We start from the raw sequence: 24281 nt of genomic DNA on the forward strand, positions 1-24281 counted from the left end.
CCCTGGGAGCCCGTCCGTGTCTGATGTAGGGGAGCTAACTTTTGAAGATGGCTGTCTTTTATTTGGAATTCTGTGGCCTATTCATTAATAGAAACAAATTTTGAAAAAACTGCAATTACTAATAACCATACTGGTTTTCAAAGGTGTTTGAAATACATTTCACAAAAATCACCTCATTTTACCCAGCAGCCTCTTTGAGGGATATAGGATTTTTCTTTAGAAAAACTTTTTAAAAACTGTTTAATGGTTTTTAAAATTGAGTATTTCTGAAAAGAAAACAAATTTGCTATCATTCCACATAGCAACTAGTAGCATTAGAAAAATAGTGGGGGGAGGGTGTAAGTTAAATAAAAAAAAAACAACTTGAAAAATAGGAAAACAAATCTTTCTTCCCCCCTTTCTTTTCTCTCTATGACAGTGGCTTACTAACTCACAACCAAAGTCTTGATTGGTATATTCTGTTTATAGACAGTATCTACACAGCATTATTAACGGACTATGGGATATAAGGGCAAACTGATTTTTTTTTAAAGAACAAGAAGAATAATACCTCATAGAGGTACTTAAAGAGATCTAAAGAAGCCAAATGATACTACTCAATTCTCAGATTGCAAGCCCAGCACACGTGTCTCCCCTGGGTTTAATGGGAAGCCGGCTAACAGAGCCAGGAGAAATATCCAAAGGACTGAGCCCTGGGGGACTAATTACGGAATTCCAGTAGACACTGTAGCTTTCTAAACTATGGTGAATGGGGCACTCTCTGTGGTGTTATGGTACTTCCTTAAATTAATAAATGTCAAAAGTTACAAATTTAAAACAAACAAGAGAAATAAAAGCATTCCTAATGTTTCCAGATATGAAGTGGCCTTTTAATTGCATCATCTAACCATCATACTAAGTGAAAATTTTGCCACGTAAAACAGCTTTGGGGATTAATATAGCGTCGTATTAATGTGTTTTTAGGCATTGAAGGGCATGTAATTTACATATTTACAATAATGAGGAATTGTGTATTTCCCCCCCATTCCCACCCCCCATGAGAACCATTCCTCCTTCATTTCAGTTTTGGAGCAGAAGTTGTGAAAATCTCTCGTAAACTGACCCAGCTAAGTCTGAACTTGCATTAGCAGTTCTACTGGGCTCATTTATCATTTACTCTCTTTGACACTTAACTTCAGCTTTCTCTGACTCAAAAGTAATTTCCATTCATTTGTAAACTTGAACATCATTAAGATATTCAAATGAGAGGAAAAGAGTATTATTTTTCTCTTTGAAGTCAGGTTCTCCTCTGATATGAAGGGAGGACTTTTACGTTTTAAAATGAAACCTAATAAAGACGAAACGTCTCTGAATTTCTGCTTAGGCATGGTTTCTTATGCAAAGGAATTACAGAAACAGCCAGTGCTACCCATACATGCTATAGTCGTGTGCCTGTGCTTGCTCATCACCTTGATGCAGGCCCGCTCGTGGGTAAGTGTGTTGGGGTTCATGATTTCTGTGGGTGTTATATATTAAAAAAAAACAAAAACCCATCGTTTCAGTCATCCAATACTGATGCATCAGTATATTAAATATAGTTAAGAATGTTCTTCTCTCAGGAGTGAATCTACAAACTATCATTGGGATATTTGATTTATGGTTGGCTTCGGTCATCAGACTTCTTATGGAAAATCTCTGTTCAATCTCTGTTCATTCTGAACATCAGCTGACCCTTCCCTCAGTGCCAGCTGCATAGGGAGGGCTGGACATACTGTGAGCAAAGCAGTTGAAGGTCATTGTCATACAGTAGACTTTCTACTGGAGGCAACCTTTCAGGGTTTTGCCTGCTTTTCAGATGCAGATGAAAGCGAGAGAGTTGATAGTTCTGTGCTTACTGTACCCTTTGGCTGATGTTGGGTCAGTGTGTGTGTGGTCCATAGGACCAGCAAATCAGCAATGTGGTCAATCCTCAAGGAGCCTGTTAGAAATGCAGAGTCTCAGATTTAACCCCAAACCAATGGCATCAGAATCCATATAGTATTGATATCTCCACGTGATACCTACACATAGGAATATGTGAAGAGGACCAGCTTAAGGTGTGTCCCCATGCGCTGCCCCTCCAAGCCCACTGCCATCAAGTTGGCTTCTACACAGAGCAACCCTATGGTATGGAGTTTACTAACTTGTCATCTTAATGATTTGGTTCCCTATCGAATAGTGTTCAATTATATACTCAACTAGAAAAGAATTGTAGTGTATTCACATTGTCAGTTTATGGCCATCGATGCCCATTTTCCAACATTATTCCCTTGAGTGGGGCTCAAACAATGAGAAAAGTATCCAAAGGTCTTATTAAAAATGCAGAGTGCTGGATGCCCTCTTATTTCTATTGTGTGGGTTAGGGCTGAGTCTTAAAAAACTTCTGTTTACAAGATTCCCAGGTGATTCTTATGCACAGTAAAGATAGAAATTTATTATTCCAAGTCAGTTCCCTCTAAGGCTGAAATTTGAGAAAAAGCTATTTTTGTGTATTTTGTTAATATGCCAGTGTCATATCGCCTCTTTAATGGAGTGGTTTTAATGTAAACCAAGGTTTCTTGGCCTCAGCACTGATCATGTTTGGGACAAGATTGTTTACATCGTGAATTCTTTATTGGGGGTGTGTGTCTTGTATATATACTCTGATATGCTTGCTCAGAGAACAAGGAATACCTCAGGAGGGATAATACTGGAAAATGCCCAGACATCCAGACCATCCTCAAGTAGTTGAGGAAGCCTTGAAGGGAGACCCAAGATACTTCAGCATCGTGGAAAATTGTATTCTTAGCCTATAAAACTGGATTCCTAGTAGGATTTTGATTGTGCTTGACCACCACCCTCACTTAATTGCTTCCCTGTGTATTTGTAGCATGATAGAAACATTAATTAACTACAATGTTTAACAAATAATTCATAATTATCATTCATTTACTATTCACTTTTATCAATGCCGTAGTAAATCAGAAAATTCATTTTGTATTTTGCTTATTGAATCATTCTACTGTGAACTTGAATATTTTGCATGTTTAGGTAAATTACCTTTGGTTATTTTTCAATAATTTTTTATCAGAAGAAATTTTGGGATTTAATACCAAATTTTAAAAAATCATTTTATTGGGGGCTCTTACAATTCTTATCATACATCCATTTTGTCAAGAACATATGTACATGTGTTGCCATCATCATTCTCAAAACATTTGCTTTCTATTTGAGCCCTTAATATCTGCTGCTAATTTTCCCCCTCCCTTCCCACTCCCCCCTACCTCATGAACCCGTCATCATTCATAAATTATTATTATTTTGTCATATATTAGACTGTCTGACGTCTCCCCCCCAGCCTTTTTCTCTGCTGTCCCTCCCCCAGGGAGGTGACTATATGTAGATTCTTGTAATCAGTTCCCCCTTTCTACCCTACATTCTTTCTACCCTCCAGGCATCGCCACTCTCAACACTGGTCTGGAGGAGTCATTTGTCCTGGATTCTCTGTGTTTCCAGATGCTATCTGTACCAATGTACATCCTCTGGTCTAGCCAGATTTGCAATGTAGAATTGGGATCATGATAGTCGGGGATGGAGGAGTATTTAAGAACTAGAAGAAAGTTATATGTTTCATCGTGACTATCCTGCACCCTGCCTGGTTCATCTCCTCCCCACAATCCTTCAGTAAGGGGTGTCCTTGGCTACCATTGGGCTTTGTCTTCACTCTGCACTCACCCTCCTTTTCAATGATATGATTTTTTTTCCTTGATGCTTGATACCTGATCCCTTTGACAACTCATGGTCACATTGGCTGGTGTGTTTCTTCCATGTGGGCATTGTTGCTTCTGAGCTAGATGGCTACTTGTTTATCTTTGAGCCTTTAAGACCTCAGACACTATAAATTTTTTATAGCTGGCATCATCAGCTTTCTTCACTACATTTACGTATGCACATGTTTGTCTTCATTGATCATATCAGGGAGGTGGGAACCCACTGATATGGTTTTTAGATCTTTGATGTCTGATAACTAGTCCCTTCTGCACCTTGTGGTCAGACAGGCTGGTTTGCTTCTTCCATGTGGACTTTGATGCTTCTCAGCTAGATGGCCACTCGTTTATCTTCAAGTCTTTAAGAACCCAGGTGCTATATCTTTTGATAACCAGGCACCATTAGCTTTCTTCACATTTGCTTATGCACAGGTTTGTCTTCAGTGGTTGTGTCAGGAAGGTGGGCACCCACTGATATGGTTTTTAGCTCTTTGATGTCTGATAGCTGGTCCCTTCTGCACCTCGTGGTCAGCCAAGCTGGTGTGCTTCTTCCATGTGGGCTTTGATGCTTCTCAGCTAGATGATCTCTTGTTTATCTTCAAGCCTTTAAGACCCCAGATGCTGTATCTTTTGATAGCCAGGCACCGTCAGCTTTCTTCACCACATTTGCTTATGCACACATTTTTCTTCAGCAATCATGTTGGGAAGGTGTGCATCCTGGAATGCCAATTTATTAGAACAAAGTGTTCTTGCATTGAGTAAGTGCTTGAGTGGAGGCCCAATGTCCATCTGCTGCCTTAATACTGAACCTCTAAATATATGCACATAGATCTGTTTTCTCACACTCATATAAATATATTTACATATGTACATTCCAGTCTTTGGACCTCTATAAATACCCTTTGTCACCTAGTTATTTCTTCTATTTCCCTTTACTTTCCTCTTATCCCCCTATCATGCTCAGCCTTCATTTAGGCTTTAGTAATTTCTCTTGGTTACCTTTCCCTTGCTGAATCCCTACCAGACCACTCACACCCTCCTTGCTACTGATTTTGGATCACTCATTGCTCCCCTGTCCCTGGGTTGGTCAGCACCACCTCCTTGCTCCCTCCTCCCCCTCTCTCATGTCCCCCCAGAACCATTGGTCCCGTTTTTTTCTCCTCCACAGTATTCATCCAGTCTGTCTTATCTAGCTAGATCTGTAGAGATAATAATATGCACCAAAAATCAAGTCATTGCAAGATAAGCAATGAGTAAGAAAACAGCTATGACAGTAAAAAGTGAAACCAATTACCCATAGAAGAATAAATTAATTAAAAGAAAAAATTTAAAGAAAGAAAAGCCTGTGATAAAGGTCTGATTTTTGATCTCTAGGCGTGCCCTTCAGTCAGGTCCAATGGGGTACCATGCTTTGGCCCCAGAGTCTGTCCTTTGCACTCCCTTGGGGGTTCCCTGCTCTGCTCCCATGGTTGCTGTGTCACATGCTTTTAGTGGTTTGCCTCAGTGTCACAGGGTCCATCTGGGCTAGTCCCGGCCCTGAGTCTACAGTGTTGTCCCCCTTAGGGCCCTGGGCCAACAAGGGACAATGTGTCTCCTAGTGGGATCAGCCATATTGTCCACTCTGTCCACTGGCTGTTCAGAGTGGGGATATCGTCCTCCAGGCTTGATGGGCCAGGATGTGCTCCACTCTCTCTTCCTCTCCCTTCTTTTGCTCTCATTTGTTCTGATCTGACATACCCCTCTCCCCTAGCTGTAGCTTCAGTGCCGTCCTCTCAAGTAAATTCTTCTGGGGTGATGGGCAGTTGTCCACGTAGCTGGTTTGGGGGCCGAGCCCTCAGGCCCCTCCACTGGCTCCCCACTCCTTGCCAGCACACGGCAGTCGTCTGGCACTGGCTTTATATCTGGTCCCTCTTTCTCTGTAGAAACATAAACAGTACCCTCCCCTTGGGTGGGTCAGTGCTCTATTATTCCATCACATACCTTTCTTTTTTCCCCTTTCCTCCCTCCATCCCCGTTTTAGTTGGCTACCATATGTACCCCTGGATTTGGTCTGGCCCCTGCCATACTATTTGGTCCTCACCCCTGGAGTGTTTGTATGCAGCAGTTTTTTCCCTGTGCCCCATTTTGCACTTACCTTTCCGTTCTCTCTTTTTTATATATAAATAAACCTACCTCAGCGGACTCATGTTATACTTGTCATTTTGTGCTTGGCTCACTTCATTTAACATAATTTCCTCCAGTTCTCCCCATGCGGCGATATGCTTCATGAGTTCATCACTGCTTTTTTAGTGATGCATAGTACTCCTTGAATGTATGTACCGCAGTTTTTTAATCCATTTGTCTGTTGATGGAAATGTGGGCTGTTTCCAACTGCTTGCAGTTGTGAACTGTGCTGCAATGAACATTGGAGCAAAGATATCTGCCTCTGACTTGTTTCTTGCCTCTTCTGGGTATATGCCCAGTAGAGGGATTGCTGGGCCATATGGTAACTCAATTTCCATCTGTTTGAGAAATTGTCAAATCGATTTCCATAGTGGCTGTACTTACCTACAGGTCCACCAGCAGTGGATGAGAGTTCCTGTCTCACCACAACTCCTCCAACACTTGTTGCTTTCTGGTTTTTTGAATTGGGCTATCTTTGAGGGTGTTAGGTGGTATCTCATAGTTGTTTTGATTTGCATTTCTCTTATGGCTAATGAATGGGAACATTTTCTCATATGTTTATTGGCTATTTGGATTTCTGCCTCTGTGAAACTTCTGTTCAGGTCCTTTGCCCACCTCCTCAGTGGGCAATTAGTTTTTCTCTTATTGAAAGCTTGCAAAGTATTGTAGATTTTAGTAACAAGGCCTTTGCCTGATGTGTTATTGCTAAAGATGTTTTCCCAGTCGGCGAACTCTCTTACTCTCTTGGTGAATTCTTTTGATGTGCACAGGTGTCTTATCTTCAGTATATCCCACTTGTCTATTTGTGTCTCCTCTGTATTTGTATCCTTCCCTATTTTTTACAGCCTATGTAATCCCTGTGCCAAGGTTCTCAGATTTGTCTCAATTCCCTCCTTGATGGCCCTAATTGTTTGGGGTTTTATCTCAAGGTCTGTGAGCCTACTTGAGTTTATTACGCATGGAGTGAGGTAAGGGTCTTGTTTCATTTTTCGGCAGGTAGATATCCATTTTTTCCAGCACCATTTATGGAAGATGGCATATGCTTCCCATTTAATATTTTGGGACCCTTATCAAAGATCAGTTGCCTGTATGCTGATGTTTTTATTTCTGGGTCTTCAGCTCTTTTCCATTGGTCTGAATGTCTGTCATTATGCCAGTACCACACTGTTTTGACTACTGTGGCCGTATAGTATGTGCTGAAATCAGCTAAAGCAAGCCCTCCCACTTTGTCCTTCTTCTTGAGGAGTTCTCTGCTAATTCTGGGCTTCTTCCCTTTCCGTATGAAGTTGGTAATCTGTTTTTCCAATTCTTTGAAGAATGATGGTGGTATTTGTATCGGGATAGCATTGAACTTATGTAGTGCCTTGGGCAGAACTGACATCTTTACTATATTCAGTCTGCCAATGCACGAGCATGGGATATTCTACCATTTGTTGAGGCCACTCTTGATTTCTTGAAGTAGCGTTTATAATTTTCCTCATACAAATCTTTTGTTTTTTTAGTCAGGTATATCCCTAGGTATTTCAATTTGTGCTTGACAATTGTAAAGGGTGCTACCTTTTTAATCGTCTCTTCTGTGGTCCTGTCTGATGTGTATAGCAGTCCAATAGACTTCTGTTTGTTGATTTTGTTTCCTGCCACTCTGCCATATTTCTCTATTATTTCCAACACCCCGCTTGTGGAGTTTAAGGGATCTTCAATATAAAGAATGATAACATCTGCACATAATGATGATTTCACCTCTTCCTTCCCCAGCTGAATACCTTTAATATCTTTCCTTTTTCTTATGTTTTTAGCTAGGACCTCCAGTATGATGTTAAATAGGAGTGGGGACAAGGGGCATCCTTGTCTGTTCCCCTTTTTCAGTGGAATTGTTTTCGTCTTTTCTCCGTTAACTACAACATTAGCTGTTGGTTTTTCATGTATGGCTTGTATAATATTGAGGGATTTTCCTTCTATTCCTATCTTCTTAAGTGTCTTAAACAGGAATGCGTGTTGGATGTTGTCGAATGCTTTTTCTGCGTCTATTGATATTATCATGTGATTCTTATAATTTTTCCTGCCAATGCGGTGAATAATGCTGATGATCTTTCGTATACCATCCCTGCATCCCTGGTATGAATCCCATTTGGTCATGGAGTATTATTTTTTAACATGCTTTTGTATTCTATTGGCCAGTATTTTGTTAAGGATTTTTGCATCGATGTTTATTAGGGATATTGGACTATAGTTCTTGATTCTTGTGGCATCTTTGCCTGCTTTAGGTATCAAAGTTATACTAGCTTAATAGAAAGAGTTTGTGAGCTTTCCATCTTTTTCTAAGTTCTGGAAGAGTTTGTATAGGATTGGTGTCAGTTCTTCCCTGAATGCTTGTTAGAATTCTCCTGTGAAGCCATCTGGCCCAGGAGATTTTTTTTTGTTGGTAATCCTTGTCTATTTCTTCCTTTGCTATGGGTCTGTTGAGGTTGTTGACATTCATCTGGGATAGTATAGGGAGGGATTGTGTTTCCAAATATTTGTCCATGTCTTCCAAATTGTTGAATTCACCAGAATATAGGCCTTCATAGTACGGTGCAATTATCCTTTTGATTACTTTAGGGTCCGTTGTAATGTCCCGTGTATCATCCCTCATCCTTGCAAATGTTGTTGTTCCTTCCTTTCTTTGGTTAGGTTTGCCAGATATCTATCAATTCTGATAATTCTTTCAAAGAACCAACTTTTCCCCATAGTTTTCTTTTTTTCCCTCTCCTGTATCTCTGCTCTGATTTTTATTATATCTATCCTCTTGCTGTTGGTAGGGTTGTTCTGTGACTCTGCTCTAGTTGGTGTATAAATTTTGTGTCAGCATATCATCCATGAGTCTCTCTTCTTTTTTAATGTGTGCGTTTATTGCTATCAGCCTTCCTCTGATAAATGCCTTTGCTGTGTCCCACAGGTTTTGGTATGTTGTATTTTCATTCTCGTTAGTTTCTAGAAACTTCCTGATTTCATCTCTGATCTGGGTCAATACCCACTCCTTTTGCAATAGGAAATTGTTCATCCTCCAATTTTTGACCCTTGTTTTCTTCACTGTCCTTCTGTTAATTTCCAGCTTTATGGCACAATGATCGGAGAGAGATGTCTGTATAATCTCTGTATAATGTGCTTGAATTTACTCAAGATCGACTTGTATCCCAGCATGTGGTCTATTTTTGAATATGTGTCATGTGAACTTGAAAAGAATGTGAATATTTTTGCATGTGGGTGGAAAGCTCTGAAAATATCTATCAAGTCATCCAATTGTGCTATTTAGATCTGTATCCTCCCTGTTGAGTTTCTTTCCTAAAGATCTGTCTTTATCAGAGAGTGATATATTAAAGTCACGAACTATAACTGTTGAGCCTGTGATCTCTTTTTTCATCTTCTGGAGTGTTTGATTTACGGATTTTGCAGGTCTCTTGCTAGGTACATATATGTTTATTATGCTCACTGGTTCTTGGTCTATTGTTCCCTTGAGCATTATATAGTGTCCCTCCTTGTCTCTTGTTATGGCCTGTATCTTGAGGTCAATTTGGTCAATACCTAATATTTTTAATGGATTAAAGAAATATATATATATATATATATATATATATATATATATATATATATATATATATATATATATATATATATACTGTTGAGAACAGGGTAACTCTGAAGCAACACTGCATGAGATGACTTGGATTTAATGATTCTCTCTTATATGTACTAGTTGTGAGAACATATACCCAGTCATGTATCACCTCAGATCCTCAGTTTTCTCATCTATTAAATGGGAGAATTTGTCTCCTGAAGTTGTAGGGGATTAAATAAGGTTACTTATGTGAAGAAAAACAGTATTGGAAAAGTAAATCCTTCTTAAATGTTTGTTACTAAATTTGAGACTTTTCAAATATCTATTGCTGCCAGTGTGTCATTCAATTCATGCAACATTATTGTAGAATAATATATTATACCATTAGTGTATTAGAAACTTTGGACAACATTGCTATTGGAGTTTTCATGATGGCATTTCCTTATATTTCAATTCATTTGTAATAAGTTTTTTAACTAATTCAGAAATGAAACTACCTTGTGTTATTCCAAAACCAAACCACTTTATGCCAAATTACTTTCTGGTATGAATAATATCCTAACCAATTCTTGGATATAGAATATACATAATTCTTCATTTTGAAAATTATATGACAAGGCTTTAAAGATAACCATAGGGATTCAAGTTATTTTCCTGGAAATTAATCTCAATATAAAACACTTGGTAATTATGTACACATGCAGTTGTTTATTAGTATTAGGGGAAAATGTCTGCCTAGAATTAAACAATTCATTTTAAACAAAGCAACTTCCATTGTCTTATGTGCAGGAGCAATTCATTATCATATTGTCATTAGAGAAATGCAAATTATTTAAAAAATAACTACTGCCTAGAAAATGAATCCTATTGAACTGCCATGTGACTAACAACTTAAAAATATTTCATTGGTGGGAAGTCTTCTTGTAACTCCCTTGAGTTCAAAGTCAAGTGTTTGTGATTGTTGTTTGGTGTTCCAGTCCATTCTGACTCATAATGAGCCCATGCCCAATAGAAGAAAACATGGCACGCTCCTTTGTTATCCTGTCTTTGCTATGTTTGGGCCTACCGTTGTGAGTCCTTCTCTTTGCAGATCCTCATCTTTTCCCCTAACTCTATACTGTACTAAGCATCATGTCCTTTACCAGTGGTGCGTCCCTCCTGATGACATAGTCAGTGGCTTTGATGGGAAATCTTGCCATTGGCATTTCTAAGAAGCATTTGAGCTGCCTTTCTTCAAAGGCAGATTTGTTTTCTCTTCTGGCAGTCTGCGATATACTTAATATTCTTCAGCAACAACATAATGAGATGCCTGTCAAGAATTCAAACAACATGTTGCAGTGGTCACATTGGCTACAATGTACTTCTTTCAAAATGTTGTAAAGCAAAGGTAACACTTCGAGGACAAAGCAGGTGAGCCAGCCAAAGCCATGGTGCTGTCAAACTCGACCTGCCTGAGCAAGCTGGACGAGCAAGAAGGAGGGCCAAGAGGACTGGATGTATTGGATCAGAGTGACATTGGCGAAGGTCATGTAGAAAGAAAAGATTCTAAATACCACCTTTATCTTTTCATCCAAGTCATTCAAGTCACAAGTTCTAATTTACTTCCGTAAAAAGTGTTGAAATCAGTTAACAGATGTTTTCTTGGAATAAAACACAACTACATAAAATTTTAAAAACAAAACACAACTACTACCATTCCCTGTAAAATCCACTTCATCTGCTTATCTCTTCCTTAAGCATGTTTAAAAAGAAGAACTAACTCCAATATAAAATAACATTATCATGTGCTGCAGGGCATCTGAAGAAAGCCTTGGAGAAGAAAGATTGAGCAAGGTAAATAACAGAAGATTTTAGAGCTAGAAATACCAGGCACACATCAGCTAACCTAATGTAGATTCACTGTTCTTGAGTGTGTATTTGAGGACTTGTGCAAATATGTGATAGTGTGAGAAAAAAAATAGAATGACGGTTTGACATTGGACTTTAAGGTAAATATCTTCCATTAAAACCTATTCTTTTGGAAGGAACTCACGAGCCACAAGTACTATTTTAGAAGTTGGCAGAAACTATTGCTTGTGGAGACTGTCTCCAGTGTTCCCAAGTGGCTGATAGCACCCCTGGGGGGTACTGGAAAGATCCAGCTCGGTGCTCTCAGGTCAGTTCTGACTCACAGTGATTGTAGGACATAGTAGAACTACCCTAGGGCGTTCTGTAACTATCACTCCACACAGGAGTAGCAAGTTTCTTCTTTCTCCTGAGGAGCAACTTAAGGTTTTGAACTGCTAACCATCGCAGCCTAACTCGCAGCCTCTGCTCCACCAGGACTCCTTCCTGCGGGGCTGTAAAAGCAGATACCTACATTTTATCTGCATGATGGGCTATCTAGTACAAGACTTTTTAATTACTAGGGACACGCTGAGTAATCTTTGTTTAGTTTTGTTTTGTTTTCTGAAAAGGGAGCGGTAGACCGAAATTTTTGGGAACCAATTATCTAGATACAAATTAAATGGATGTCACTTAGAGGAGGTGGGAGATAAAGTGCTGGTAGACATGGTTAGTTTGGTCAAATGCCTATTCCAGAGCAAAATGAAGCCCAGGTAGTTGGACATGAGAAACAGGTAGAAGTTTTTGTATTGCCTTGAGTGACTGGAAGGTCCCCTGGTGGCAATGTGGGTTAAGCATTGAGCCCTAACCTAAAGATGGCCATTCAAACCCAGCAACTTCTCCAATGGAGAAAGACAGCTGTTCCTACAAAGGACTACAGCCTAGGGAACTGTATGGGGCGGTTCCATTTGGTTCCACAGGGTCACTTTGAACCCAAATCAACTCCATGACAGTGTTTGTGTTTGTTTCTTTTAGTAAATGTGAACCGCTGGTGAAGGGGTAAGGTTAATATGGTTCTAAACTGCCTCTCCTATTCATGGTATAATATAAAAACAAATCCCTGACCACTTAATAATACAGAGAAAAAATTTACTTTAAACTGAAAAATAATTATTATCCTATTTTTTCCTCCAAGTAAGTTTTCTATAATGTGGAGAATATATTTCCAAGTATATAGTTTTAAATTGTTAATCTCCTTAAATAAGAATGCGATGGTAAAAGATTGATATGAAAATGGTAGAAAATGTATGTCTACTTAAGACTTTTTTTGTGTGTGAAGCCATACTTCTTAATCAACATTAAACATTGCTCAAGACCACCAAATTTAGCAACAAAATTTAATCAGTGATTTATGTATACACTAGCAATTAGGATTTGGAATAACTTCCTATTTTTCATAAGCACTTATATAATGTTTAGGTTAATCTAATAATTCTAACTGGATATTATGACTGAAAAAGTAAATATATATTTGTTATTCCAACAAAATAAATGTATATTTGTTAAATTAGTTTTTAATGTTTAACAACAGTGAACTGTCTTATTAAAAAGAATGCGACTCTTCTTAATGAATTTTCAAATCCAGTAAGACAAGGCAATCATTCAAATAAGCCTATTTATTCCTCGGTTGCAAGTGAGTTGAAGACAGCCCAAACAGATCCTAAACTAGTCTAAGCATGTAAAAGAAGAGCAAAGGGAAATCCCCACGGCCAACGTATTTACAGAGAACACTGTGATGAATCGGGACTTCGTGTGGACCTTCAAGAGTGACTGGAAGTTGGCTGAGCATAGTGAGCAGGAGAATCCAGGCTGTGTGCTCTGTTGAAGCTTGGAAAGAGTGTGTGGGAGAACGTTAGGAAGCTCACAGTATCTCTAGGAGGCCTGAACCCCAGTTTAGATGATATTCAGCCAAGAAAGTACCTGGTACTCCTGGGAATGGATCTCAGCACCTCTGCTTCTTGGTACTAACAACACAACTCATACAAATATTTGACTTTCCACTAATAACACCCAGGAAGACTCGAGAGTTTACTCCACTGTTAGCATCCTAAATGTTTAATATCTTTTCCAATATGTGTTCTTCTTACTCATCAAGTTCTCCTCTAAAGTGAAATTCAGCAAAAGTTCCCACAAGCCAAAATCCTAGGCAACAAACTATATACCACCTGCAAACAATGCCGAAAAAATTGAGTGTGGAAGATGGGAATGTCCACAAATGTAGAAATCATGTTCAAGAGGGAGTGGGTGACCATAGTTGTTTTCCTGCTAACTCTCTAATCAGTTTTTCTCAGTCGCCTTTCTTTAATTATGATTTACATGTTCAAGTTCATCACGGCTCTATTTATTCTCTCTCTCTCTCTGTTCTCCATCATTTTCCTGGGCAACTTAGTTTGTTTAACACGATGACTTTAATTACTTTCTCTGCATATGACTTTCAAAATTTTATCTTCCTCCCAATCTACCCTCCTGAGCAATAGCTCCACATTTCTAAATACCTACTGACACTTATACTAGATAGACCAGAACCCAAAACTCATTAGGGTCTACTCCAATTCTCAGTGACCTTATATAACAAAGCAGAACTACCTGATTGGCTTTCCAAGTTTGTACATCCTCACTGGAGCCAACTGCCACTATATAGATGGTAGATTTAAAATACTGACTTTTGGTTACCAGTTGAGTGCTTAACCACTGAGCCACCAGTCAAGACAAAGCCATGCAACCAAACCCACTGTCATATAGTCTGTTCCAAACCATAGCAACTCTTTAGGGGGGTTCTCAGGCAGTAGGACTTTATGGGGGCAAATGCCTTCAGCTGTCTCCCATGCAGCAGGTGGTTGATTTGAACCAGTGGCCCTGTGATTAGCAGCCCAATGCCAAGCCAACAGGGTCACCAGGGCTCAACTTCAACCTTCTGAAACCACGCTTCTTCGACAACCAAATGTTTTCCTGTAGGTCCATGACGTCCATAGCCAGAGTCTCATCCCCTGGCATCCAGTCTATTTGTGTGATCTGATCTCACTCCAGATTCTGCCTAGTCCTCCCTTGAACTGTCACAGATTATTAGGGAGTTTCCTCCTGGCTTCCAGGCTGTTCTTGCCCAGTCCATCCTTTACCTGTGATTAAGGCGGACCATCCCTGCTGCTGTGGAGCAGTCTCGGGAAACGCGGCCTCCGGACACAGAAGCCTCTATGTGCGTGCATGAATTCTGGAAGGCTGCACAAGAAATTGGTAACGGTGCTTATCTAAGTGATTAGGACCCCGGACCTGAGTGGCTGAAGGTCAATTTACAATATTTTGCATATTTTCAATATTACATCAGGCAAACATATCTTTTAAAAAATAATTTTAAAAACTCACTTAGGCCCACTGATCCTAGGATAATGCCAAGCGCTTTCACGTGTTGTAAGACCTCCACACAGAACAGCCCCTCCTTACTTATATTCAACATTTTGAAAGAACAAATCTCTGATCTCCTAGCTTTTGCATGTGTTTTTGTTAGATGCCATTGAATAGGCTCAACTCATGGGGACCTATGCATGAGAGAACAGGACACTGCCTGACCCGATGCCGTCCTCATAACTGTTCTTATGCTGAGCCTGGGGCTGTAGCCGTTGGGTCAGTCCCTCCTGTCAGGGCCTTCCTCTTCTTTCCCGCCCCTTACTGGGCCAAGCATGGGGTTCCTTTCCAGGGATTGGTCTCTCCTGGTAACACGTGCAAAGTACATCAGATGAAGTGTCACCCTCCTTGCTTCTGAGAAGCATCCTGGCTGTGCTTCCTCCAAGTCGGGTTTGTCTGTTGGTTTTCTTTTTGTTTTGCGGCCCATAGTGCGTCGATATTGTTGAGCAATATCATAATCCAAATGCATCACTTCTTCGTTGGTCTTCATTGGTTTTCACATGCACATGAGATTATTGAAACCACCCTGGCGTGGGCCAGGCACTGAATGCTCGCTCCTTCACCATCTCACTTGGCTAACCCTGCTGCTCTTTCAGCCTTTTATTTACATATCCTCCTAGAAGCTGGACTTGTTGGCAAGAGGAGCTTAGGAGCCATCCCTTTGGTCCTTATTACACTGCTGTGATGTGTGGTTACAGTTATTCATCTCTCTTTTCAGAGGCACACGTTTTTCAAGGACGTATATTGCATCTGTATTATTAAATGTTATGCTGTTAGTATCCAACTTAGTACTTTGGGAAAAATAGAAGTTTAATAAGTATTCGTTACATGGATGAATTATTCATGCTTAAAATTTTCCTTAATGGTACAAACTCTTTCATCTTTCTCTGTGGATATTATTATGTGACTTATTTTCAATTATAAAATTTGAGAATTTTATTCTCAAATTTTCCAGCTCTCTCTCTCTCTCTCGCCCCTATTTGTGTATGTGTGTGTGCATACATACATTCAGGAGTTCTCAAACTAAGAGGAATGCATTTAATCAAGAGTAGCAAGAAAACTGATGTAATGTTAGAGTACTTACATTTCTTGAAGAACGTAGAGTATAATTTATAATAATGCTTTTTTAAAAAAGGGAAGCATCATGATTTTGTGATGTTAAAAACTTATGTTCCATCGGTATAGTTCTTGAAAAATAAAAGTTAATGATATTTGGTAAACAAACATTTTAATGCCATGATTTTAAAATATAAGATTGCTGGTAGCTCATTTAAATGTTAGCTTATTTGTAAATGACATTTTAATTTACTCTTTACTGATTTTTCACTAAGCAACCTATTTATACTTGCAAATTTTGAAATTTTAAAATACGCTTATCTTCCCAAATGTTACTCTCAACTCTCTTTCCAGAATTACATTTCTCAAAACTTAGCTTTTTTTCATGGTATGCAAATTAGGTTATTGATCTCTTTGCCAACTTTGCCCAAACAGTATTTCACAGCTGGTGAGCCAATGCTTGGCAATAGCCCACACTGATCTGTGGTATTCTTTAGTATGTGCCTTTCTTAGAGTGGAGCCCCACGACTTCAAGATTTTGTTGGCTAAGCAAGAAGGCATTAGTAGTCATTACATGCTAATACAATCATTGTACAGGGTAAAATTGACTAAAAGCTATGAAATATGCCTTGACACCCAAGACGTTAAAAATGAGGGTAGACAGGGGCCGTGGCAGAAGCACACATGGTGGATCATTGTGGCTTTCCTTTTTATTAATTTCAGGGAACTAAATGTTGAATATTGGATACCTCAATAGTTATTCTAGAGACAAGTCCTTAACTCAGTTGGAGCATTAACTTGGGAGCCATGGCGTGGAAACATATTCTAGTTCTGACTGCCAAGATGCACTGTGTACACTATTGATAGTGGGGCTTCCAAGGACACAGACACCATTAACTGAATCCTCTTATAAAGGGTCTCCCCTTTTACATAGAGTGCGGGCATCAGCATTCTTTGATGTGACTAGTGCCAGGGTCAAGACCTGATTCCTGTCACTTCTGCATGTCATCCCTGGCTTCTTGCCCCTTCTTTGCATTTGTGCACGGCTGGTTAGGTTAGATGATTTACAAGGCTCTGCATGGGATCTCCTCCCTGCGGGGTGGTCAACAGAAAAGTGGGTGAAGAGAGATGTCAGACAGGGAAAAAATATGACAAAATAAAAATTTATAAATTATCAAGGGTTCATGAGGGAGGGGGGAGTGGGGAGGGAAGGGAAAAAATGAGGACCTGATGCCAGGGGCTTAGGTGGAGAGCAAATGTTTTGAGATTGCTGAGGGCAATGAATGTACAAATGTGCTTTACACAATTGATGCATGTATGGATTGCGATAAGAGTTGTATGAGCCCCTAATAAAGCAATTTTAAAACTTTGGGGGAAAATGTTTCACATCTAAAAATCTACGGTTCTGAATAATTACAAAGTCTGCCTCAGCTTTCAGATAGGATAAAAAGGAACTTATAAATATATGAAATCCTGTTTCTAAAATAGACCAGCTTGTATTGTCCTGGGGCATGAGAAGTTGATCAAGTTTAAGAAACACAGTCTACTTCTGCTTTTTAAGTTAATGGACCATGCCTGTATATCATGTTCTGGAGAATCAGATTATCTGTTATAACCATATACCTTTTGTATTTCTTCTCTTTGTTAGAATGGTAGAGGTTAAGGACTAGTAAAAACTCATGAGGACTCCTTTAGTGTCAGAGTAGAATACACACCACAGGATTTTCCACGACGAATTTCTCAGATGCAGATCATTGGGACTTCCTTTTGAGGTGGTGAACCTTCAGTCCTGAATCAATAGTCAAGCATCTTAGCCAGTTGCTTCACCCCAGGGGGGATGTTGAGGATTGGCAGGGACCTAGAAAGCCTGTAGCATTTGATTTATGGATGAGGATGTTAAGGCCCAGAGGGATGAAATGCCTTTCAGGTTTGTAATAGGAGCAGGAGTGAAACCTAGGCTTCCTTAGCCTTACATCAGTGTTCTTTTCCTCTCCAAGACGACTTCCTTAGGATGACTTTTGTCAATTGTCCGTGCACAAAGCCTATGTCTAGGTCAGCAACCTAGGCTGTGCTCTAAAAGACAATGGGTTCAGGGTTCAGTTTGCCAGGCTGGGCCCCAGTTCCTACCAGTAAACATGACGCTATTATCCTCTTTTTCTTCAAGATGAAAGACTCCAAAGGTTCTTTGAACAGAGGATCTCTCATTGTCCTAGACGAGTTCACCATCCTCCTGAATATTCCCACTGGAAATAGATAATCCATCACTTAGTGCCATCAAGTCAACTCTGGCTCATAACGTCCAAATAGGAGAGCAGAACTGCTCCTTTGGGCTTCTGGGACAGGAGGTTTTCATAGCCATGGACAGGCTTCTCTCTCTCCCAGAAATAGATAATAAATGTTAATAATCAATATGATTATACAACTTCAGATACTGATAAGTAATGTGTAGATAATAATACAAATGAAAGAAGTACAAAGATACTGGGGGTAGGTGGGGACCTTAGATTTCATAATCACCATGGACTACCAGAAGAAAGAACAAATCTCTCTTGGAAGAAGTACAGCCTGAATTGTCCTTAGAAGTAGATGGTAAGACTTTGCCTCATGTACTTCAGACATATTATCCAAAAGGACCAGCCCTTGAAGGCAAAGTAGCAGATCAGAAAAAAGAGCAAGGCTCCCCATGAGCTGGACTCACAAAATGGCTATAACAATGGCATCTAACCCAGTAGTGATCAAAAGCATGGTGGAGGACCAGGCAGTGTATCATCCAATGTCATGGGATAACTGTACGTGTGAGTCTGGGTACATTAGAGAAACAAATCCACAGATACTCCTATTCATAAGAGAGAGTTTTCTATAAAGGGTAAGTACACATCAAGGAAACATCTCTACCCAGTGCTGCTCAAGCCCACAAGTCCAACATTAGCCCATATGTCCAACACCAATCCACAAAGTCCTCCTCCATCTCACCAAACACACGCAATGATGCCGACTGCAGGCGCCAAATTAGGGAGTGTGTAAGCATCTTATCGCTGGCAGGGGTTTCCACATGTCCGCTCCAGCACCCATGGCTGCATCAGGGTGGGTCCATGTGGCTTCTCCTCAGGGACGTCTTGCAGGAAGTGAGCCTTGCCCACAGAAGCAGGAAACTGCTAAGGCAGCTGCACCCTGGTCTGACCGTAACAAAGCAAGAGACCCAAGAACTACTAAGGGAAGGCTCCCCGAGTCATTTATCTCTCTGCCCTTCAATTAACCCCACATGTGTTTATTGGCCAGGTTCACACAATAAACTTTATCTCACCATAAGTCAAAATTGACTCAACAGTACCTCATAATAAGACTCATGCCTTTATGAATTTATAACGTCTCTTTACCTCAACTGCACCTGGTTTGCCAACTTCTCTGACATTTATTTTTCCAAGTGCTGTCACATCTTTATAGCAAGGAAGGTGACTTTCCTCTATTTATTGGACTTTTAAGTACATTCACATAATGATTCCTATTCCACAAATTTATCTCCATTTTGGCTGTACAAATTTCAACCAAATGGATTATTTATTATTCTCCAACATTTCATGTTCCTGCTGCTAACCCCACTCTTGCACATCCTCAGTGTCCCCCTCACGTGGAACACTCCCATCGCCAAGACAACCTGTGGCACAGTTCTACTCCAGATTCCAACTCCACGTTGGAGCTGCATTGCTGGCCGCCAGCAGCAATATTTAAAACTCCCCATGTGGAAGCTCCTTCCAACTTTGTGCATTCACTTTAAGCCTCTCTGTCCTTCAAATATCCACTTCACTCCCTGACACACAATCCAGTTTTCATTGATGACTCCCTTCTGAGTCACATATCCTCTACTGAACACGAGTCCTTATTGGGCTGGCTATGAGTTGGACTGCAGAATCAGCCGTTTGAAATTAGCAGTCACTTCAAGAGACAAAAACAAGGCTTTCTACTCTTGTAAGAGTTACAGGCTCTGAAAGCCACGGGCGTGATTCTACCCTGCCGTACAGGGTTGCTGGGCCTCAGAATCAACTCCAGGGCACTGAGTTTGGATTTTGCTTTTTGAGCATATTCCACCTCATATTGTTATTCATGGAAATCTAACCTGGCTTCTGAAGTTCATTATCAAGTTGGGCAGGAAACGGAGCATGACATTATTTTTATCACCAGAAAAACCTCAAGTAGATTCTTCATTAAAAGTTTTACGGAAAAAACAGGCATTGCAATTTTTTGAAATAAAAATATTGGATTCGCCCTATTGATGCAAATTGCATATGTTTCTGTTATATTAAATACCACTTCTTATCATTATCATTAGATCATTTCCCCCAGTTAGAGTGTTTGTATTGCCTAATGCAGTACTTGAATACTTGAATGAGTGAACAAAGGTTTGCAGCATGATGAGACAGCTCAGAGCGATCATCTGCTAAGACATTTGTTGGTTTAAAGGAGGGGAGTAGGAGCACACCAGCCACTTGTTTGACTGTGCGATACTCTGTTTTCCATTTGCAAGCTCTTTTAGAGCAGTAGGCTTTGTACCACATTGGAAAGGCGGCACGATCCAGACATGCACCCATTGCCTTAACCTCCATAGTCTCTACACCATGTCCAGGTCATAATTTGAATACTTCCTTTTCGTAGGAATCTTCCGTGGTGGTGGTGGCTTTGCAAGCCATGTGTGGGTATTTCTGCAGAGTAGGAAGATATACTTGTATGGAGGCAAACTCTCTCCTGCGGGTACCATTTATCTGGGGTTTCAGTTCCCCTCTGATCCATCCATTAATATCTGACAAAAAATCGAGCCTCGTGCATAGAAGGCATTCAATGAATATGTAGAGAATGGAATTGAATTGTGAGAATTTAACTCATTAAATTTCTGAATTGGGATTTGGAACTAAAATACACACCGGACTAAATTTGAACACGATTTTCCACTAGATTACTTCCAGCCATGCTATTTTTGTGCTGTGAGTATCTGCACATGGAAATGGAAATGACATTTATCTAGCTTTGCAGTTTTAGTATGAAAATGCTACTCTTTGGAGACTTCTTCCTCTGAAGATGGGGCATGAAAAATCAGAAAAAGCAAGTGGCAATTAGAGATACAGAATTTTAATGGTATTTTTATAATTAGTTTATTTCTTTGTCCTGTACAATGCTGCTCCAGAAAAATAAGCATTATCCATCTCTTAGTCATGGAAGCAATAGTTTTATATAATGAAAGTCAAACCTATTTCTAAAAGTTTTTTTAGTTAAATAGACTCCTTGATTTTACTGTACAGCCACCCATTGAATTGAGCCCCACCCATACCTTCCAACCTCCTCCTTTCAGCCTGCTGGGCTGTAGACCCCACAGTAAGCAACGTCTGTAGACAGTGTTATAGAAGGCCTTAGTACTTCAATGATCTCTATTTCTCTTTACAAACCATATGGTGCACTCACTTGACGCTGCAAATAGGGTCTAATTAATTGAAAGAATACAAATTCATGGGCATCTTTCCATACCTCCTCCCACCATATTTTAATATTCTGAATGGTTCAGTCCTTTAAGTATTTGGGGAGGAATCAGGGATTTTTCCTACGTGCTGACGAGTTTGATTTGTTTGGCTTGGTAGCTATTCCTGCCGGGATAGTTGTGTTTTGGAGAGCGATCAGTGCTGGCAGAATCCATATCTGCTCCAGCTGGGCATTGTTTCCTTCCTGCTCCAGGCAGCAGAGCTGCTTCTCTGTCTCTAAGACGCATCGTGGTCTCTTATCTGGACTTTTTCTTGTTTAGAGGAGCTGCCACAGTTCAGTCAGTGTGATTCTTCTCTCTGAGAACAAGGCATGGTCACTGTATTTCTGACTCTTTCACGCCCAAGGGTGAAATCTTCATCAGTTTGTTCACGTGGATTTATTGAGGTTCATCTATCCAGTTGTCGAGCTTACACCCAAATCATTTCTGTGATGATTTCAAGTAAATCATCTCATTGCCATACCGTTTCTGAGTGGCTGGGTCTCATTGAGCCAGCTGAGTACCTTAATCATCTCATGTGATCTATATGACCTCTGTTAGGTCCTGCTGGAGTTTTCACCATTTCCCTCTAGAAGGTGGAGAGTGTGATTCTCCAGCTCTATTAGAAGGTGATATTTTCTGCGTAGAGCAGTGAAATGTTTAGGGGTTCTGGGGCATCGTGAGAAGATTATTATGCTAGAAGTCAAATGAAGCTGAGGGCCATTCTGAGGTTTTCCATGCATAAACCTGGTGTTCTCATCAATTCTGTGATATTCACTCACCCCCATGATATTCTTACACACTCGACAATTTACTGTGGATTAAACACTTGTACTATATACTCGTATTTTCTACTCTCTGGGCCTCAGATCTGGGATCATCAATCTATGACTTATAGGACAAAGCTGGATTACCTTCTGTTTTTGTAAATAAAATTTTGTTGAAACACATTCATTTTATGTATGAAGGTGCTTCAAAAAGTACATGGAAAAAAAAGATTTTTTTCATGCATTTTTAAAAACCCCTTATATTATCTGTATCTGCCACACCACCAGAGTTGAGCAAGTCTAACAGAGATCTTCTGGACTCTAGAAGAGCCCCAAATATTTTTATTTGGTTCTTTATAGAAATATTTTTCTGGTTCCTACATTTGATTTACCACGAAGGAAAATCATTGTATTTATAAATAGTCTGTGTTCTATCACAGACAGTCAAGTCAGAATTTGTAGTAGGAGCTTGGGAGTTTCAGCAACTAAAGTTTAATCTTATTTTTTTTAAACATTCTAGATGAATCTAAGGAGCAGACCAAGTTAAGTAATATTAAAAGATAACCTCTGTCCTTGAGGTGTGTGTGCCTTATTGGGGAGAAATAAGCTTATGAGGATTAAGGAAAGCATAATTGATGCATCAAATGGAAATAATTACAAATTCCCAAGGGAACACTGCACAGGAGTAGTTCAGTTCTGTAGGAGAGCTTTCACAGCGAGCCAGTGGTATATTGGTTCAGCGTGAAGACGTGAACCGGAAGTGTGGTCATTTTTCTCCCAGCTGCTATATGGGAGAAGAGACTTGGGAGTCTGCTCCCATGAAGATTACAGCCCATGAGGCTTCTGGACAAATTTAGTCCACTCTGTGGGTGAACCATGGGTCAGAGTCATTGAAGGCATATGCCACCCCCACCAGGGAACTTTCTACATGCAGGGCATTTGAAATCTTGAAGATTAATCTGTTGTGGGGGTGAGGTTGGATCAAAGGAGGAGAGCAGCTACAAGTACAAAGGGCAGCATGTCCAGTGACATGTAAGCATGAAAGAGCATGCGTCATTCAGCATGACCTAGAAGCCAGCACAGTGAGAAAGGAGATGGTAGTGAAGTCAAGGAATATAAAACTCAAACCAGCCCTGTTCCCATCCAGTTGATTGCATATCACAGCAACCATGTAGAGGACAGAGGAGCATGGCCCCATGGAGTTTCCAAGGCTGGGATCGCCTTGGAAGTAGACTGCCGTATCTGCACCTGTGAAATGCCGAGTGGATTCAAATCACCAACGTTGTGGTTAGTTACATGAGTATGGAACCAGTGAGCTTCACTTTTCATAGAATAAAAAGTGGGAGAGATAAAGGTCAAGCTCAGAAGAACTTTACAGGCTAGGGTAGGAAGCTTTGAATTGTGTTGACTCTGGGGATGAACAGAAAATTAAAGTTCTCTAGGCTTCAGTTTTTCCATCTTTAAAATAAGACGTTAGCTCAGAAGGTTTCCAAGAAACCTCTAGCTCTACAATAAAAGTGCCTTCATTTTACATGTATTGACTTTAATTTTGGTGCCCTCAAGGTTAGAAGCACTGTGGGGATTATATGCATAGTAGGCCCCTTGTAGCAGTGGGTCACCTGCCGTCACCTAGCGTTGTTCCATTTCTTTTAATAGCACAGTGGATGTGCATGTTTCTGTGATCTCACCATAGGAACTCAAGAAAACAAGTTTCTGAATGAGAAATATGATGCTGGTCACAGCATCAAGGTCCTTAATAAATAACATTACCTAATGATAGACAACCCATAAAATACTTAATGTTTTCTATAAACCCACTGCCCTCAACTCAATTCTAACTCATAATGACCCCGGACGGGATAGTTGAGGTTGTACATATTTACAGGAGCAAACAACGCATCTTTCTCCCACAGAGCTACCGTTGGTTTGGATGCCAGATTTACACTGTACGTAGCGGTGCTATGAAATGAGACAGTTTTATTGTCAAAATTCATATTCTTCACAATCTATTTTAAGTCTATTATCTCATAATATTTGTAAGCCTTTATATGCAAAATGTTGCATATGAATTACTAAGACAGAACTTCAATGTAATATTTTATTAGTTTTAAAAATCTTATCTATATCAGTTCTTGACATTATGATTCCAT

At 40.0% G+C, this 24281-nt stretch overlaps 1 protein-coding gene across 1 annotated transcript in view; it reads left to right on the forward strand.

Moving 5' to 3' along the window:
- Window positions 1-24281, forward strand: part of NELL2 (neural EGFL like 2) — a 449535-nt gene that overhangs the window by 246327 nt on the left and 178927 nt on the right. The gene's annotated exons all lie outside the window — the stretch shown is intronic.

The sequence above is a fragment of the Tenrec ecaudatus genome, chromosome 6 (assembly GCF_050624435.1).
Source record: "Tenrec ecaudatus isolate mTenEca1 chromosome 6, mTenEca1.hap1, whole genome shotgun sequence".
Taxonomy (NCBI): Eukaryota; Metazoa; Chordata; class Mammalia; order Afrosoricida; family Tenrecidae; genus Tenrec; species Tenrec ecaudatus.